Source organism: Scyliorhinus canicula, chromosome 12, assembly GCF_902713615.1.
Source record: "Scyliorhinus canicula chromosome 12, sScyCan1.1, whole genome shotgun sequence".
Classification (NCBI taxonomy): Eukaryota; Metazoa; Chordata; class Chondrichthyes; order Carcharhiniformes; family Scyliorhinidae; genus Scyliorhinus; species Scyliorhinus canicula.
In genome coordinates this window covers 110,113,096-110,133,670 of record NC_052157.1, presented here as the reverse complement: position 1 = coordinate 110,133,670, position 20,575 = coordinate 110,113,096, and the positions used below count along the sequence as shown (strand labels likewise).

Genomic DNA, 20,575 nt, shown 5'->3' with positions numbered 1-20,575 from the left:
TTGGCTGTATCCAGCCCCACCACTCCACGCTCCCCACAAGTATAAATCTGACCCAATTCCAGTTCCCTCTAGCTTTGACAAAGAGTCATTCAGACTCGAAACATTAGCTCCCTTCTCTTCACCGATGCAGTCAGACCTGCTGTGACTGCCGAGTATTTTGTTTGTTTTAGATTCCAGCAACCACAGTAAACTGCTATCAGCAAAATGAATTATTTGGCTATTCACAGAACACGGTCACTGTTATGGGAGAGGCGTTTTCAGAACCCCAAAATGTATCATGGAGTTCAACCAACCTCTCCCTTTAATGTATTGTTGCTTTTGAAGCACATGGCTTGGTCTCCAGGTGTGGTATTACAATTATGGACACATGGGTTTTTAAACACAAAACAATGTTTATTCCATGAATTCAACTTAACCTTTTAAAATAAACATTGGATCACTTACCACCCCTTACTTCAAAGATAACCCTGAATATACTACAACACTAAATAATCCCTCAAAATGTTCCTTCAAACCTCCAAAAGACTTAACATCTTTAAAGAGAAACACATCAGGTTAAAGACATTATTATTATGAATTAAAATCACCCAAATGATTCAGAGATAGTCTCTCCTGGTAGAGATCACCGCAGATCCAGCTCACTGCAAAACACAGACACACCCAAGCTCTTTTCCTCCAAACTGAAACTAAAAACTCCCAAAAAGCAGAAGTGATCTCAGCTCAGCTCCCCCCTCTGACATCACTTCAGTAATATGAGCTGCTCCATTTCTTAAAGGTACATTGCTAAACATCCAATTCTTAAAGGTACTCTCACATGACATCACATCCACGTAAGGCAACACATCTACTTCAACGAGAACTGTGAAAAGACCAATTTCTACCTCTTTAACGATTGTCATCAACAATGATACGGTGCAACTGGTGAGCGAGACTCCACTTAGTAAACTACAATGGTAGCTTTCACTCAGCAATTATGCACGTCAACTCCACGATCACCCTTAAGCACAAGTGGTCAAGTCAACAACCCTTGTTACAAAAGTTATGTAAGGCAAAGTGGAAAGAGCTGCACTCAGTCACTCCACAGGCAGATAGAATTACAGTTTGCAGCTGAAATTGACATCCACCAAGCTCTTATCACAAACTGCCCAACCTTCACCTCAAGAGCTGTCTTTTAGTCTGAAAGCACAAACAAGACAAAAAAGGCAACAACAAAAAAAAAGAAACAGCATTACAGAAAGTGAATAAAAACTAGAGGTAACTGGAGGGAGAGAATGAAATGGAGTGAAAACAACAGTGGCTTTCAAGTTAGCTCCTGGACTGACAGGTTCCTTACTGAGCTCCTTTGTTACCCTATTTAAAACCTCTCTGACCAAGTCTTCAGTCACCTGTTCCAGTTTCTTCTAATATGGTTTAGGTGTCACGTTTTGTTTACTATCAAGTCTGCGGAGTACTTTGAGGCACAAGGTAAAGGCACTACATAAATGCAAGTTTTTGATTTAGGGATTAAAAGATCAAAAACACGTGGGTTCAAAGAAAAACAAACAAAGTTAAATCATACCGAGCAACCCACTCTGGATGGGAATCTCCCAGTCAGGAATTTATTAGACGCGAAGGTTTATTACTGGAAGAACCCCCTCAGGTGACAGCCCAAACCTTTTATAAGTATGTTGGTTAATATTCTAAAACATTTTAGACACAGCCCCACTTTGCTGAACACTTCCGATTTGCCCACAAGCATGAATGATCCCAAATTTACTAATGCTTGGCTGCACCCGTGTAGATTCCAGTTAATGAATGTGTGCAGCTGTATGAAAACATTTAAAAAGGTAAATGAATAGGCAGCACACAAAAAAAAAGTTACATTCCTCTGCATCCTTGGCCTCCAGCACTTCTCAGAGATTGTTTAATGCAAGCTCGGGCAGCTGGGCCTCATCTTTCCATGATGCTCTTTACATAGGATACGTGAGCAGGAGGAGACTATTCAGCCCTTCAAGCCTGCTCTGCCATTCAATTAGATCACGGCTGATCTTGTGCCTTAATTTACAGGCTTTTATCTTTACTATTGACTTTAGCTTTCAACTTTAACTATAGCTCTCATTTTCTCAAACAGAAGGGGTTGAAAGATGGACAAAATTTACACGTGCTGCCTAACGAGAGTGCTTCCAGCATTTCTGATTTTATTGTAGATAGCTTTTAGGCGACTACTAGTAATAATATATTCCAGACCCAAGATTCCCATCACAGTAGAACTTCCAATCTCAGCCATGCTAATGAGGTGGTCGGAAGGCAGCCAAGCAGGAGAGATGGGAAGTGAAGGTGGCCCCCATCCATCTTCTCAGTTACAGAATAATCCTTGTAAATGGGAATAATTAACTGAAGAGCCAACAAAAATACAGTCAGCTCCCAAAGTTAACTATATTTGAAAAATAAAATCTTACAAAATTCTTCAGCAGGAGGAAGAAAACAAAATATGAAGCCATCTGGCAAATTTACAAAGTTCAGCACAGCGCTCAAGAGGCAAAATCACAATTTAACTGGACCATGAGTTTCTTTTGCCAGTGTGAACTTATTTCTTATAACTTACAGTGCAGAAGGAGGCCATTCGGCCCATCAGGTCTGCACCGGCTCTTGGAAAGAGCACCCTACCCAAGGTCAACACCTCCACCCTATCCCCATAACCCAGTAACCCCACCCAACACTAAGGGCAATTTTGGACACTAAGGGCAATTTATCAGGGCCAATCCACCTAACCTGCACATCTTTGGACTGTGGGAGGAAACCGGAGCACCCGGAGGAAACCCACGCACACACGGGGAGGATGTGCAGCTCAAACACCAAAATCAATCATTTGACGGGTATGTTTTGCAATGGTAACAGCAAAGTGATCCCTTTATTTTGTTTAACTGGAAATCTGTACAGTGCGTACAAGATCACCAGTTATGCCCGAAATCAGCAAACTTTTAATTCGCAAGCCAAAGACCGAACTGCAGAACCGAATTGAATAACCTATGTCTTGCCACCTCAATTCTTCCCCCAACTGAAGCCGCTGACTTGCACTGATGCCAAATTCCAAAGGACCCGCAATCCTCAAATGTCTCACTCTCCCCCAACCCAGTTTTATAAGCAAGTTATTCCACCACACAGGGCACCACCAGCAAACCGAGTCTTCTCCTGGACTGACGGCCACAAAAGCACACTTTCCAGAAAGAGCCTATAAATAACAGCAGAGATTTCACTCAATAAACTTAAGGACACAGAGGCCAATTGTAACATCACTGCCAACATAATAGGCAGAGCATGTGTGCATGGCTGGATAATAGATCCTGCACCCCAACAGTGCATTAGAGAGAAATCTCAGTGCATTGTTGTTCCAGGCGAGCAAAAACTAGCCAAACGACATTCCACAGTCTCAGAGCCTCACAATGTTTTCCTCATCGCATCGGTTTCCGGTGCGAGGGGCAGGCTTTTTTTTAAAAAACACAGAGGGCAGTGGGTGCCTGGAACTCGCTGCCGGAGGTGGTGATGGAAACAGGTACGATAGTAACATTTAATGGGAGTCTTGACACTTCCTCAGGGTCGTGTCCGAGGCTCAACCATCTTCAGTTGCTTCATCATTGACCTCCCTTACATCAGAAAGTCAGAAGTGAGGACGTTTGCGGCTGACTGCACAATGCTCAGCACCATTCGTGACTCTTCAGATAATGAAGCAGTCCATGTCCAAATGCAGCAAGACACAGACAATATCCAGGTTTGGGCTGACAAATGGCAAGTTACATTTGCGCCACACAAGTGCCAGGCATTGACCATCTCCTACAAGAGGATGTAACCACAGCCCCTTGACATTCAATGACATTACCATCACTGAATCCCCCACAATCAACATCCTGGAGGGGGGGGGGGGGGGGCTACCATTGATCAGAGGCTGAACTGGACTAGCCACATTAATACTGTGGCTACCAGGGCTGGTCAAAAGACTAGGAATCCTACGGCGAGTAACTCACCTCCTGACCTCCCCAAAGCCTGTCCACTACCTACAAGGCACAAGTCAGGAGTGTAGTGGAATACTCTCCACTTGCCAGGATGAGTGCAGCTCCAACAACACTCAAAGCTCAACACCATCCAGGACAAAGCAGCCCACTTGATTTCTCTCCCTTCCACAAACATTCAACCCTCCACCAAGGAACAGTGGCAGCCCTGTGTACCATCTACCCAAGATGCAGTAACTCACCAAGGCTCCTGAAAAACCTTCCAAACCTATGACCACTGCCATCTAGAAGGACAAGTGCAGCAGATACCTGGGAAGCTACCACCTGGAGATTCCCCTCCAAGTCACTCACCACCCTGACTTAGAAATATATTGTCGCTCCTTCACTGTCGCTGGGGCAATATCCTGGAACTCCCTCCCCAACAGCACAGTGGCTGTGCCAAGCTTAAACAACTGCAGCGGTTCAAGAAGGCAACTCGCCACCACCTTTTGACGAGCAACTAGGGATGGGCAATAAATGCTGGTCTAACCAGCGACGCCCACATCCCATAAACAAATTTTAAAAAAATACATGAATAGGATGGGAATAGAAGGATACGGACCCCAAAAGTGTAGGTTAGATGCATTGCATTGTTGCTGCAGGATTGGAGGGCCGAAGGGCCTGTTCTTGTGCGATACGTTTCTTTGATTATAGAAAGACAACTCATTTTCTTCAATGTAGTTTTAATCCATTGCCTTTTTCCTCATCTCCTGCCTCCAAAACACATTCTCCCCCCTCCCTGTAATATCATGTAATATCTAATGTAGGCTATCAACCAAAGACAGAACTGCCCAGCATCTGCTCAAATACTTTGTGAGCCAACTAGCCTATATTTGTGCCGCAAATGCAATGAAGTTTGTGCTGGAACTATGTACCAGTGAACTACCTGGTTCCAATCTTACTCTCCTGCTTGTTCTGCGTAACTTTTAGTATTCATTTGTCAGCCAACTACCAAATTTCCTTTTAAAAATAATTGAGGAATTCGGCAACAACAGTGGTTTGCGATACAGAATTCCAACTATCCTTTGTTTTAAAGAAGCATTTTCCCACCTTCCCCATTAATTCCTTTTGTGATTAGTTATTTTAAATTGGTGCTTTCTCCTTATTGTTGCACTGAACTGTGCAAACAATCCATAGCAACTGATTTTAATCACATAAGTTGAAGTTTTCAGGTCAGGTCACATCTCAGTATCAGCTGGAGTGCAAAAGAAAACTCCAACTTCAAGCAAAGTAATGCTTTGGCTGTGTGGTCAAGTCTGATAGCTATTGATTCGAGTCCCATTCAGGAAATCGGAGCACATAATCCAGGCTGAACAACCAGTTCAGCATGGACTGTGTTGCTTTTCAAATGAGGTGTTGTTGGTCATCTAACATATTACTTTGAATAACAGCAAGGAGCTCCCCGTGTCCTGGTCAATATTTATCCCTCAACGTCACTTTGCCATGTGCAAATTGGTTGTGCATTTTCTACATTACCACAGTCGCTCACTTCCTAAATTTCATTGGGACATCCGGAAGTTATGAATCCCAGTGAATCTTTGCTGCACCTTTTCCATTGCTTTGGAACTGCGATAATGAAGTGCTTGAATTGGCAGACATGTTGGATAAATTCATTTTTGAGGGTATAAGCCCTTCTAAATTTTTTCTCAAGCCACTTAGAGATGGGAACATCCAGTGAATCTGTCTGCCTGGGGGTCACAATGCTGGATGATCACATTTCATATAACCATCATTTTTTGGATTTGGCAGGTGGTTTGACAGCCATTTATCTGGCGGGGTCCTGGAGTGGGACTCGAACCAGGGGCCTTCTGACCATGAAGAAAGAGCAATACCGTCTACACCTCTCGGCTATTCATCGCACCCAAACTAAACTTGCAGATTACTGCCTAGTCAGAAAACTGTTATTTTCAATAACTAGCTCAAAGTTGCTTGTGATAGGGTACTGAGTCCCATCACCAAGTCTCCTAAACTGTCGGGAAATCCTCGCATGGCAAACGGACCCAGATCCTGAAAGCTTAGATACAGAATGACAAGGCTTGGGGTCTTCACTCTCCAGGAGTACTACCCAGCCTTAGCCAGCCACAACTGTACTGCTGAGGAGGGCATTCAGCCCCTTGAGTCTGGCTCTGCTGTTCAATAAGATCAGGGCTGATCGGATTGTGGCCTTAATTCCACTTTCCTGCTTTGTCCCTCATAACCCTGGGCTCCATCGTTGATCAAAAATCTGTCCAACTTTGCCTTGAATATATTCAATGACCCAGTCTCCACTGCTCTGAAGAGAATTCCAAAGATTAACAATCGTCCGAGAGAAAAATGTAGGGGCCCTGTCAAGACGGCCCATTAAAACATCGACTCAGGAACGAGTTAGAAATATCTCTTTCATGAGAAATAAACTATTTAACTTGCCACATATTGGGCAGATTTGAATGGCCTCATCGAGCCGGACTCCGTGACGCGACAAGGTAGTTAAATCTCGCGAGAGGATTTGCGACGCTTGGAACACCTCACTAGATCTAATGGGATCTCACGAGATGTCGCAACCTGGATCTCCGCTCGCCAGGCGAGATCCAGATTAACATATTTAAAGGACCTTAAATACGTCAGCATTAGGTTATCACAGCGCCCGAGAACTTAAGCCCTTGCCTGGGGGACCTCACCATGGTGCTGTTTAGCACTAGGTCCACACAATCGTGGACCAGGCGTAATGGTACTTTGTGGGGGAGGGGGTTCCCAGGCTGGCACTGCCAGGCTGCCTGAGTGCCAGACTGACTTAAAGGTGGGTGGTGTGGGGAATCCTGATAGGGGGCCCTCCGTGACTCTCATAGCGGGGTGTCCTCACTTGGGTGGATGTGGGGTAATGCGGAGAGTGACATTAACCATGGATGGGGGGATGTGGGGGACCCTCAAGCTCATTTAGAGATCGGGGCACCCTTTCAAAATGGCAGCATGTTCTCAGAGGAGCCAGTCTCGTCAACACATTCAGCTCCCCACTGCTGAAAAAGTTCGAAGTGTGGGCCAAAAAAGGTCCAAACAAAAATGACTGGTGTGGGTAAATACCACTGGGGATCACAGCAAAAAAATTGTCGAGAAACACTCCAAACTCACCCAAAATTACATTTAGAAATTTTTCTGGTGTCCAATGTGCACAGTTTCAATTTCTAAAAGCAACCTTCCAACCGTGGAATTTGAGTTTCCACACTTGCACAGAGCAAAGCAACACGCAGCAGCACAAAGTTGTCGAGATGATGGTGGATTATATTATCTCATCTGTGCAAGCATGAACTGTGACCTTGGTACCACAACATCACTGCTGGCAATCAGGTACAAACTGCCACCCCAACAGCAGCTGCTCAGTGTTTACAGATCCTTGTAGTTCAGAACAAAGTGCATCCGATCAGGTTATTTCAGGTATGTCTCTTGCTGCATTGCTCACACCAACCAGATGCATTCTTCCAGTTGCTCCAGACTTCCAATTCCTTTGTCCTTCTCTTTACCTTCTTCTGCCCTATCATTTGCTTCTCCCCATTCTTCCCACCACAGAATCTTTACACAGTGCAGGAGGAGGCCATTCAGCCCTTCCAAGTCTAAATTGGCTCTCTGAAAAGGCATTCTATCATGTCCCATTCCCTGCCTTATTCCTGTAACCTTGCGCAGTCTCTCTTTTCAGATAGCAATCCAACTTCCGTTTGAACTACCTCGATCAAATCTATCTTCACCAGCCTCTCAGGTTTGTTCCACATGCCAACCACCCTCTAGGTGAAGACAACGGTTTTCTCACATCACTTTTACTCCTTTTGCCAATTATTTTGAATCCGTGCCTTCCAGTTCTTGGTGTGCTCTGGAGTGGGAACAGTTTCTCACTGCTTATTCCATCATACTCCTGATTTGTACCATAGATGGCGGATAGGCTTGGTGGGAGGCGGGCGAAGGAGTCAGGTGGTGTTACTCACCACAGGATTCCGAGCCTCTGACCTGCTCTGGCAACCACAGTGTTTATATGGATGGCCCAGTTCAGTTTCTGGTCTATTGTAACCCCAGGATGTCAATCACGAGGGATTCAGCAATGCCAATGCTGTTGAATGTCATGGGGCGATGGTGAGGTAAGCTATTCTCATACGCTCTCTTTTTCCCCCCATTCTAATCTTATTTTACATTCCAATTTTAGATTTCCTCAATACATTCCGTATTCAGCTTGGTTCTTGAACCACCTTACATTTGTCAATAAACCATATCCTGCGATTTAATCATATAACATACGGTCGAAGTTTCAGATACCGCACTACAGTAAAAAGAAATTATTGCAAAATTAACTCCTCATCTGAACCTAGACAGTGATGCGTCAAGCATCATTGTCCAAATACTATACAGCAATAGGTCAAAATGTAAAGGAAGCAAGGTGGGGGTGATGGTTTTAAGCTAGGTTTGAGATTAGCCTGGCCAAACTACCGTGTGAAAGATGCCACAGAACAGCAAGTTGAACATTTAAAAAAACTTGATTTAAAGATGTGAGCATCGCTGGCATTTATTGCTCATCCTTAATTGCTCTCAAGAGGTGGTCTTCTTTAGTACAACAGAGTAGCTTGCTGGGCCACTTCAGACAGCAATTAAAAGTCAACCACACTGCCCTGGGTCTGGAGTCAAACATGGGCCAGATCAGCAGTTTTACCACCCTAAACATTAAAGAACCAGATAGGCTTTACGACACATTGATCAATTCCTGGTCATCATTACTGATGTTAGCTTTTGCAATTAGTTGAATTAAATCTCTCAACTGTTCTGCTGGGGCATGAACTCAAGCCCGCAAATCTTTCGCCCGCCCACCTCTGGATTACTGGGCCAATACTATATTACCATATGCCCCATTATCATTCGTCAGATTGGGGAAAATGGCTTCAGCATTGGCCAACGTATCAATCACATCCCAGAAAACAGAGCTCCTGCAGCGAACAAAACATCCAGCATATGCTTACTGCATAAGTGTTCCAGAGATTGAAATCTTAAATCCCATCTAGCAATTTAAAAATTAAAGTAATTAAATAATTTGGCCTTGAAGCTATCAGATTGTTGTACAAACTGGATTATTAAATGTCCTTTAGGTAGAAGATCTACCCTCCTTGCCCAAATGCCACTCCAGTCCCACAACAACCTAGTTAATTCCCAAATACCCTCTGAATTGGTTTAGCACACTATTCAGTCAAGGCAACAAAGGATGGGCAATAAATGGTGACCTTGCCTGGCACGTTCACATCCTGCTGGAAGATGTTCTTTATATACAAATAGATGTGCAATAAGTGCTCTATTACTGATATTAATTCTCTATCTAAACATTGAAGGGAGGCAGACTGGGGAGGTGAGCAGGTTGAAACAAGAGGTGAATGAGCACTAGACCCAAATAAAAAATGTTTTCACTATGAATGATACCCAGGTGGACAGTGGTTGGCAAGGACTGTGACTGACAGCACTGATTCATTTGTCGATTACTATCAAAATGTACAACAGTTCTACAACATCAGGAAAGCTTCCGTAACATTGGATTGATCCATTTAAATACTTAGATCAGATTGCGGCAACTCAAAAAGTACAAACAGCAGACACTAAACAGATGGTACAAAATAAATATTTATTTAATATAGATACTTGCGATAGCCATTATTAGCGTTACAGATCATGTGCCCGACATTAAAGTTAGGCTGTTTTGCTCAGGTAGTGATCACATTCATGCAAAACTATTTGTACCTTAAAAGGTCCAGCTGATAATAATCTCTCTCCCCTGAAAATAAAGTACCAGTCTATAAACTACTGCCCCCTTATAAAATTCCCAATCTTTTCAAAAACAAGGACAACTAACATTTTGTATACTATCTGACGAAACAAATTAAACAGCTCAAATACTCCTACCTCATTCAGAGAAGCTCAGTGCTTTTCTAAAATATACAGTCCCTCCACTTACGCCATCCATGCTTAACAAAGACATTGGACTTGATCGATCATTTTTACCACGCCGGCCCACCTTTGCGACCCACGCCGGCCCACCTTCGCATGCCACCATTTTCACTTACCTGTAATGTGACAGCCGAGCCTGCTTGGTCCTCACAATCTCACTTGCTTTGTCATTCAATGTTAGATTTCAACTAAGGACTTCAGCTGACGATTTAAGTTCTCGTTGCATCCATGGAAACAAAAATCAAGAGATTTGTCCTCAAACTTGCCAGGCTTAGTCTTCAAATTCCTTTGAAGTTTTGAGGGTTTTCAACTTTCATTTGCCAGTACTTCCCTGCATTAACACACATGGGCTTTGCATCCGGATTGCGTTGGCACAATTAATAAACCCATACATCAAGAAAACTTCTTTATACAGCTTTGATCCTGATGTCAGCTTCTTCTTAATCGGTTGTTCACCAGAAGCCATGGAGCTCACACCAGCACTACAGGCATCTACAAAATGGAGGAATCTCTCTCACTCCCAGAGCACGTGATGTCAGTGTACGGTGCCTATGACCTGCTCGCTGCTGCAAAAGACTCCATTGATTTTCAAAAAGAAACTGCTCCTGGGTCTGCGCACTGACGTCAGGAGGAGACGGTCTGTCTCGTTGGGCCCTGGGTCTGCGCACTGCTGAGGGGCCATGCATGCACGGGACAGCCGGAATTCTGAAAGCTGCTCACAGACGGCATTTTTAAAAGCCGTTGGGCACTTCTTCCCACGATCAGGAACGCAGCAACTGATGGCCCCGCAACCCTCCCGACAACTGTCCACGACCCATCTGCAGGTCGCGACCGAATTTGAAAATGACCAAGATAAGTAACACTAACCTTTAATCAATACCGTAGAGATTAATTACGAAAGGTGTCACGTGAAATGAATTAGGTCAGATGAAGAATTTGGGTAATATTACAAGTCTTTCACACCTTGTAATTCCCTTTTTTTACAAATTTATGTACTGCTTTGCAACACACCTCCATCTGTGCAATGTGTATTCTTTGTGCACTGGGGATTTGAGGCAAGCTATAAATACCCAGAATTACTGTAACTAAAGCAATCACTGGAATCTTGCAATTTACAATAGCTAGGCCGTACTTGTAAACAGGAGCACATATCCTGAATTTACTTAATCGCGCTACAATAGGGTGCATGGGGTGAGAGAAAATACAGTGTTTAAGTTTGCTAGGTTTAAAACTGCACATAGGATTACATAGAAAGTGCATCACATAAACAGGCCACCAGCCCAACTAGTCTTTGCTGGTTTTTGTTCGCCACAAAAATCTCCTTCCATTTCATCTGTCTCATTTTAGCATTTCTGCGTACCTTCCTATTCCTCTTTCTCTCATGTACTCATCTAATTTCGTTTTGAAAGCATCTCTGCCTTAACTGTTTCCCTATGGTCACAACTTCCGCATTCCAACCATGTTAAGGGGTGATCGAATTGAGGTGGACAAAATGATCAAAAGGAAGAGAGATCAAAAGGGTGGAGAGAGAGAAATTATTTCCTCTGGTCAACAAATCCAAGACAAGGAGGTCTAACCAGACAATTGGTGCCAGATTATTCAGGAGTGATATCAGAGAGCACTTCTTTACATGATCAGTCATTGATCAGGGCTCAAAGAGCTGAATGGCCTGCTGATCAGTCATTATAAATTAAGAAATTCCAAATTCATCAGAAATAAATCACAAAACGTTTACAGCACAGAAGGAGACTACTCTGTCCCTCGCGTGCACTCCAGCCAAAAAATGAGCCACCCACTTTCCAACGTTTAGTCCGTAGCCCTGGAGGATTACCCTTCAGATTCATATTTTCACACCTTTTAAATGAGTTGAGGATTTCTTCCTTTACTACCCTTTCAGGCAATGAGTTCCAGATCCCTACTACCCTTTGGATGAAAGGCTTGTTTCCCCCTCATCGCCCCGCCAACCTTTCTACCTATCACTTTAAACCTATGCTCTCTTGTCACTTACTCTCCGCTAGGGTGAATCGGCCCTTTCCACCCACTCTATCCAGGCCTCTCACAACGTTGTACACCTCAATCAAATCTCCCCTCAGCCTCCTTTGTTCCAAGGAAAACACCAGCCTATCCGAACTTTCCTCATAGCTGCATTTTTCAAGATCTGGCAACCAACATCCTCATAATTGGACTAGCGAGGGCAGAAGGAGATTTATGTCCTTTTTGTATTGAGGTGACCAGGACTACATATAGTACTCAATTTGTGGCCTAACTAATGATTTATACAGTTCCAACATAACCTCCCTGATCTTATATTCTATAGCTCAGCTAATAAAGAAGGGCAGCACGGTAGTTAGCATAAATGCTTCACAGCTCCAGGGTCCCAGGTTCGATTCCCGGCTGGGTCACTGTCTGTGCGGAGTCTGCACGTCCTCTCCGTGTGTGCGTGGGTTTCCTCCGGGTGCTCCGGTTTCCTCCCACAGTCCAAAGATGTGCGGGTTAGGTGGATTGGCCATGATAAATTGCCCGTAGTGTCCTAAAAAGTAAGGTTAAGGGGGGGGGGGTTGTTGGGTTACGGGTATAGGGTGCATACGTGGGTTTGAGTAGGGTGATCATTGCTCGGCACAACATCGAGGGCCGAAGGGCCTGTTCTGTGCTGTACTGCTCTATGTTCTATACTCAACCACCTTATGAACCTTCAGAGAGACTTGGGTGTGCTCGTGCATGAGTCACAGAAGGTTGGTTTACAAGTGCAACAGATGATTAAGAAGGCAAATGGAATTTTGTCCTTCATTGCTAGAGGGATGGAGTTTAAGACTAGGGAGGTTATGTTGCAATTGTATAAGGTGTTAGTGAGGCCACACCTGGAGTATTGTGTTCAGTTTTGGTCTCCTTACTTGAGAAAGGACGTACTAGCGCTGGAGGGTGTGCAGAGGAGATTCACTAGGTTAATCCCAGAGCTGAAGGGGTTGTATTATGAGGAGAGGTTGAGTAGACTGGGACTGTACTCGTTGGAATTTAGAAGGATGAGGGGGGATCTTATAGAAACATTTAAAATTATGAAGGGAATAGATAGGATAGATGCGGGCAGGTTGTTTCCACTGGCGGGTGACAGCAGAACTAGGGGACATAGCCTCAAAATAAGGGGAAGTAGATTTAGGACTGAGTTTAGGAGGAACTTCTTCACCCAAAGGGTTGTGAATCTATGGAATTCCTTGCCCAGTGAAGCAGTTGAGGCTCCTTCATTACATGTTTTTAAGGTAAAGATAGATAGTTTAGGGCGGCACGGTGGCACAGTGGTTAGCATTGCTGCCTACGGCGCTGAGGACCCGGGTTCGAATCCCGGCCCTGGGTCACTGTCTGTGAGGAGTTTGCACATTCTCCCCGTGTCTGCGTGGGTTTCGCCCCCACAACCCAAAGATGTGCAGGGTAGGTGGATTGGCTACGCTAAATTGCCCCTTAATTGAAAAAATAATTGGGTACGCTAAATTTATAAAAAAAAAAAAAAAGATAGATAGTTTTTTGAAGAATAAAGAGATTAAGGGTTATGGTGTTCGGGCCGGAAAGTGAAGCTGAGTCCACAAAAGATCAGCCATGATCTAATTGAATGGCGGAGCAGGCTCGAGGGGCCAGATGGCCTACTCCTGCTCCTAGTTCTTATGTTCTTATGAACCATGCCTGCTACCTTCAGGGATCTGTGGACGGTCACTCTGAGGCCCCTCACATCTCCTTCTGCCCTCAGTATTCTCCCATTGAGTGTATATTCCCCTACTTTGTTCGATCTCGCTACATGTATCAGCTCACACTTAAGAGATAGAATTTCATTTGCCACTTTTCTGCCCATCTGACCAGTCCACTGATATCTATTGCAGTCTACAACTCTCCTTCTCACTATCTACCACGTGGCCAATTTTTGTGCCGTCTGCAAACTTTATCATGGTCTCTACATTTATATCCAAATTGTTAATATGTACGTCAAAAAAGGCAAAGAACCTAGTACTGAGCTCTGCAGAACCCCGCACTGAAAACAGCTTACCAGTCACAAAAATACCCGTCAACATAGAATTTACAGTGCAGAAGGAAGCCATTCAGTGCATCAAGCCTGGACCGGCACTTGGAAAGAGCACCATACTTAAGCCCACACCTCCAGCCTATCCCCGTCACCCAGTAACCCCAGCTAACCTTTTTGGACACCAAGGGCAATTTAGCATGGCCAATCCACCTAACCTGCACATCTTTGGACTGTGGGAGGAAGCCGGAGCGCCCAGAGGATATGCACGTAGACACAGGGAGAACATACAAACTGCACAGGCAGTGACCCAAGCCGGGAATCAAACCTGGGACCCTGGAGCTGTGAAGCAACTGTGCTAACCACTATGCTACCGTGTCACCCACAGTTACCTTTTGTTTCCTGTCTCTGAACCAATTTTATATCCAGCTTGCAACATTTCCCTGGATCCTGTGGGTTTTTAAAAAAACCAATCTACCATGTGGGACCTTGTCCAAACATAGAACATAGAACATTACAGCGCAGTACGGGCCTCGATGTTGCAGCCTTTCTAAAATCCACGGAGACAACGTGAACTGCACAGTCACCATCTCAAAATTCAATCAAGTTAGTCAGGCACTGTATGAAAGACACAAATCATGGCTCAAACCAACATGCCTGAGAGACGAGATGGAATCCACCCCCACAAGTCCATCTCCAACAGTCTTTCACAGGTTGGAGTCTGGCACACAATTATGATACTTGCCTGATAACTTTAAGAGGCTATGCAAAGTCTGGCTTCTACATTCAGAAAGATGGCCAACCAAGCCCAGTCAACCCACATTCTATTTTGCACAAGTTTCTTGCTCATTTGTTTAACTTCTGCATATTTGGAAGGTTTGGAAAGCCTCTACAATGGATAAGTCCTAACTGAGAACACCAAACTCCTGTTGGCATCCGAGAGGGAGACAAATGAAGGGCACAGGAATGTAATTTTCATAGGAGGCCATTTGGGTTTGCGCAGGCCCCCCGAAAGAGCATCCTACCCAAGCCTATGCCTCTACCCTAACCCCACCTAAACTTTTCAACACTAAGGGTCCTTTTAGCATGGCCAATCCACCCAATCTGTACATCTTTGGACTGTGGGAGGCAACCAGAGCATCAGGAGGAAACCCACACAGACACGGGGACAATGTGCAAACTCCAAAGTCATCAGAGGTCGGAATCGAACCCAGGTCTCTGACACTGAGGCAGCAGTGCTAACCACTGTGCCACCCTAAGCAGCTGGCAGAGGGTTCAGAGTCACCACTCGGCTACATCCCTGATCCAAAATAAGCCCAAAGATCAGCCAGAAGACAATCATGGTTCGGCGACGAAAGTGTACAAATTGGGAGGTGCTTCCTGAAACTCAACACACACGGCTCTCTGTTTTGCAAATTTTAATCACAACAGGGAGGGTGGCAAACACCCTGGGGCAAGCTGTCATGGGCAAAGCACCAAGTGTCAATGTGACCAAGGACTTGTGTGTGGAGTTGAACAACAATTGAGTGACCCTCACCCTGTGAAGGGCAGACAGGAAGCACAAACTGAAGCCAAGCAGCCTGCATTCCGTGAGGGGAAAGGACAGGTGAGGCTAGAAAACCTTCCTGGTCAGACTGAACTGGGGGGGGGGGGGTGTACCCTTCCCGGCACTAGGACCCCGCGGACACCACCGTCTCCCCCTCCCCCCGTCCGTCACGTCGGGCAGCTCGGAAACCACCCCCCTTCCCCCATCCCATCATCCGAAGTGCCCCGTCCCCCGCTGCTGGTGGTGAGGCGGCGGCGGTAGCGCATAACCGAGAGAAGGCAGGCAGCCCGCAATACTCACGCGGAGAGGGCAGAGCAGATCAATGGCAGATGCAGCAGCTTCAGGGCCACCGACAGCCCGAGCCGCACCATCACCCGGGTATGGCGGGGGGGAAATGGAGGAAACACTCACTGTGCTCACATCCCATAGATTAGGGTCTCACTCATCAGAACGACGGAGAGAATATATTACGTAATTTAAACATTAAAACAATGATAGTCTGCTCAAAGCACGGTGAATTTATTTAAATAAAAGGAGACAATATTAAGAACCCCCCTCCGTAAACTAATGGTACAATCCAACCCTCTTCGCCCCGCCCATACGTTGCGGGGAAACCATTGTTGATAAACGGGGAGGTGGTACAGGTAAATAAGACTGACACGGCATCCGTTAACGTACTTGAAGCTAAACCTTAAGTTCAAAACTTATTATGTGAAAAACTATAAATTTGAAGTGGAAAACATTGATTGAGAATGATTACAATCCTGTTTCAGAATAGTGTGTTGAAGTATTTACCCCTTCCCCTGAATGAGGAGTGGTGCTGGCCGTGTGGTGACGTCATTGGGCAGCTTGGCCAAGTGGGGACAAGTTGAAAGTAATTGCTGAATAATGCTGAGTGTGTAAGCGTCAGGGCTTTGCGTGGGCACCAATAAAGTCTATATATTTGCTTCTTGATAAGCTAATAGGTGTTGCACACTTCAAATATTTAATGTGTGAGCTAAAGGTAAGCTGGGCAAATTGGTTTTCTTGAAACCCATGAAGGACAGTGTAAATCCTCTGGGAAAAGCCATATTGTGCAGTGAAATTAGGATATAATAATGCAGAAGAACACTTGTCAGGCAATGGTAATGTTTGAAATTTATTTTGTGGCCCATGGTATATATTTCTTGACCGATGTGTGGTTAATTATTTTTATTATTGTCACTGTCCTGATATGCAGGCATGCAGATAATGATTTACAGACAGGCAGCTAATGAACACAGAACAGTTTATGACCAATGAGCATGCAGGACACTCGGGGGTGGGATCTCACTATAAAAGGCACGAGGCACTCACGCCGCCTCTTTCCACACTTAGGTTAGCAGAGAGTTGAACTCAGAGAACTGTGCGACTGGTTCAATAAATCAGATTGAACTAACTTCAAGGTCTGGAGTATCTTTTGGTTAAAGCTGCATCCAGTTGCAGCCTGTGTTATCCCAGAGTACATAACACATCAGTCACAAGTAGATTGACTGCCTTTCCATTTTTTTTAACCTGTCTCTCCATAGCTTAAAGGACTACCTTGGTTATCCTGCAAAGAATCAGCAAGAAACATTGGGGTGTTGATAAATTTTTGATTATGCAGTGCATGCATTTTTCATGCAGATAAAACACATCCTCAACTATTTTGCAGAGATTGAACAAAATTGAGGCTCCTGGCTGCGCAATGTGAGGGTAAGACGTGCATGAGGTCACGACAGATTGCATATGGCGACAACGGAAACAAGAACAAGTATCAACTCCATGCAGATAGGGAAGGCACTGGGGCCAATGGATTCCTGACGGCCTTCTGCAAAATATTTGTGCCAGCTGTTGCTCGTTCTGGGTGAGTGTGGTTAACACTCAATTTGGCTCTGTTTCGTTACTTAGCTCTGGAGTCGCCAGGTATCGTTAAGATACCGCCACAAGTTCAAAGCAATAAAACCATACACCAATTAGTAAGTTCAAACAACTGGGTTTATTCTACCCATGCACACGCAAAAAGGATTAAACTATTTCTACCGCTAAATACACTAATACTTATCTCGAAGGAACTGCCGGGTCAGGGAACAAGGCCCCTTGCTCTGCTCTGGTCTGCAGACTTCAGGTTGGTATAAGTTAAAAGGGGTCAGGAGTGTCTATCTCTGGTAGCGATCGTTGTGAGACACTTACTTGCTGGCGCCTGCTGTCCCAAACCTCTCTCTCTCTCTCCTTCAAGGTCTTCTTGGCAAAAGCTGGTTGAGGTGCTGGTCCACAGGGGAGGGCTGGCCAAGGAGAGAGGAGGGCTGGACAAGAAGAATGAACCATGTGTGGGACCTGTCTTTTATAGGTCCCAGGGATCCGCGCCCCTTTGGGCGGACTCCCTTACCTGCTTGGAATCGATTGGGTCTCTTCCCAATCGATATGTTTGAATCCCCCCCATACTGAGGCTGTTCCTCAGCTACTGGGCGGGCTTTCAGGCTCTTTGTTTTCAAACCCTGCTGGTGCCGGGGTGTCTGGTATCCTTTACAATGTTGCAGTTACTTCCCCATTTGTGTCCATTGTCTCTGGAATCGTTCCATTAACATGCTAATTATCCCAGAGATTGCCTCATTAGTATGCGGAATGTTCGTTTCGGTGCTGTCTGCTTTCTTAGCAGACAGAATCCACACCTGCTTGGTGCAGCCTGCTGGTGCTGCAAACATTGTCCATTTTATCCTATATGCTTTGTGTTCCTCCATTTTGTATTTAGGGAATGGCCAACTTTGATGGCTACACAGCGTTGGCCCCGCAGCTGCGTGAGATGTTTGCAGACCCACTAGTAAGGGGCACCCTGCCACCAACGCTGGCACAAGCCTCAATATTGCCGATACTCAAAAGGAGAAATAATCGCCTGCTGGTCCTACAGGCCCATCTGGCTACTCGATGTAGACACAAACATCCATCGAAGGCCTTGGCAAGGCGGCTGGAGAGCTGCATGCCAGAGGTAGCTGTGGTGGTCCAGACGGGCTTTGTCAAAGTCAGACAGCGAACATTGAATATCAGGCACCTGCTGAATGTGGTAATGACCCCATCCAGGGAGAGAACACCAGTAGTCATCATCTCCTTGGATGCAGAAAAAGCCTTCCACAGAATCGCGTGGTTATACCTCATAGAGGTACCGTTACAGTTTGGGTTCGGAGCAGGGTTCACCTCCTGGGTGAAACTACTGTACAGAGCTCCCATGGTGAGTGTATGAACAAACACCACCAGCTCTATATACTTCCTGCTGCACAGAGGCATGAGGCAGAGATGCCCGCTATCCCCCCTGCTGTTTACCCTGGCAATCCAGCCACTGTCGATAACCCTCAGAATGGCAGAGGGTGGAGAGGTAACCAAAGGGGCGGACAGAAAGCAGAGAGTCTCACTGTACGTGAATGACCAGCTCCTCTACATCTCGAACTCCCGGACCAGAAGGAAGGGATAATGAAACTCGTAAAAGAGTTTGGGCCTTCTCAGATTACAAGCTTAACCTGAGCTAGAGCAAGATCTTTATGGTGAACCCACAGGGTAGAGGCACAGAGCAAGCCCAGACCAAATTTCGCTACCTGGGGAACCAAATAGCCCACGACTGGACATGGACTCACAATTGAACCTGATGAGTCTGGTGGAGGAAGTCAAAAGGGACGTGCAGAGATAGGGCCCACTCCCACTCTCCTTCACAGGGCAAACACAGGCGATCAAAATTAATCTGCTGCCCAGGTTCCTCTTCCTGTTTCTTCCTGTTTAGTTCTGTTCCGATCTACATCCCCAGGCCATTTTCAACTTCGACAAACTAAGGCAAGAGTCATATTTGGGGGAAAGGCAATTATGATGCGATGAGGCAAGACTTAGGATGCATCGGCTGGAGAGGAAAACTACAGGGGATGGGCACAATGGAAATGTGAAGCATGTTCAAGGAACAGCTACTGCGTGTCGTTGATAAGTATGTACCTGTTAGGATGGGAGGAAGCGGTCGAGCGAGGGAACCATGGTTTACTAACGCAGACGAAATACTTGTCAAGAGGAAGAAGGAGGCTTATGTAAAGATGAGATGTGATGGTTCAGTTCGGGCACTTGAGAGTTACAAGTTAGCTAGGAAGGCTCTAAAGAGGCTCTAAACTGGTGTCCAGTTACTAGTGGTGTACCACAAGGATCTGTTTTGGGGCCGCTGCTGTTTGTCATTTTTATAAATGACATGGAGGAAGGCGTAGAAGGATGGGTGAGTAAATTTGCAGATGTCATTAAAGTCGGTGGAGTTCTGGACAGTGCAGAAGGATGTTACAAGTTACAGAGGGACATAGATAAGCTGCAGAGCTGGGCTGACAGATGGCAAATGGAGTTTAATGCAGAAAAGTGTGAGGTGATTCATTTTGGAAGGCATAACAGGAAGACAGAGTACTGGGCTAATGCTAAGATTCTTGGTAGTGTGGACGAGCAGAGAGATCTCGGTGTCCATGTCCATAGATCCCTGAAAGTTGCCACCCAGGTTGATAGGGTTGTTAAGAAGGCATACGGTGTGTTAGCTTTTATTGGTATGGACAATAAGGGAATAATGTAGAGGGACTTTAGAGGGGTTGCACAGGACGGCGCAACATCGAGGGCCGAAGGGCCTGTACTGCGCTGTAATGTTCTATGTTCTAATCAGGCATTTGTGTGTGTATGTGGCCGGGGGGGGGGGGGGGGGGGGGGGGGGGGGGGTGCTGCTGTGCTTTCTTTTCTACTTGGTCTTTTCTGTGGCTCTGTTCCAATTAGGGCAAACAGTGAATTTGCCTTTCTTTCTATGCTATCTATGTCCGAATGCTTAGAGTCGCCAGGTATCAAATAATACCACCACAAGTTTCAACCGGCTATCGATCAAAGAGCCAAACACCAGTTAGTTAGTTCAAGGTCAAGGGTACTTTATTTACACACAATTAGTCATGCAACATAAACACTACTAGTTAACTACACCTATCAACTAAGGCAACCTGCACTTAACTTCGGGCACCCGGCTTAGGTCAGAAAACAGTGGCCGCTGTTCGCTTCTGGATCTCTCTGGTT

General features: G+C 45.4%; 2 protein-coding genes across 3 annotated transcripts in view; one reads left to right on the top strand and one right to left on the bottom strand.

Moving 5' to 3' along the window:
* The window catches only part of LOC119974657 (NADPH--cytochrome P450 reductase-like), a 111,877-nt gene extending 95,870 nt beyond the window's left edge, over window positions 1-16,007 (bottom strand). The window contains exon 1 of the mRNA XM_038813731.1: window positions 15,818-16,007. The gene's annotated coding sequence lies outside the window, so the exon portion shown is untranslated. The remainder of the gene's footprint in view (window positions 1-15,817) is intronic.
* Window positions 15,725-20,575, top strand: part of LOC119974658 — a 188,008-nt gene continuing 183,157 nt past the window's right edge. The window contains exons 1-2 of one of the 2 annotated variants that reach the window (XM_038813733.1): window positions 15,725-15,895; window positions 17,190-17,381. The gene's annotated coding sequence lies outside the window, so the exon portion shown is untranslated. Of the gene's footprint in view, window positions 15,896-16,383; window positions 16,521-17,189; window positions 17,382-20,575 lie in introns of those variants that run through there. The other variant, XM_038813734.1, reaches the window with a different exon arrangement.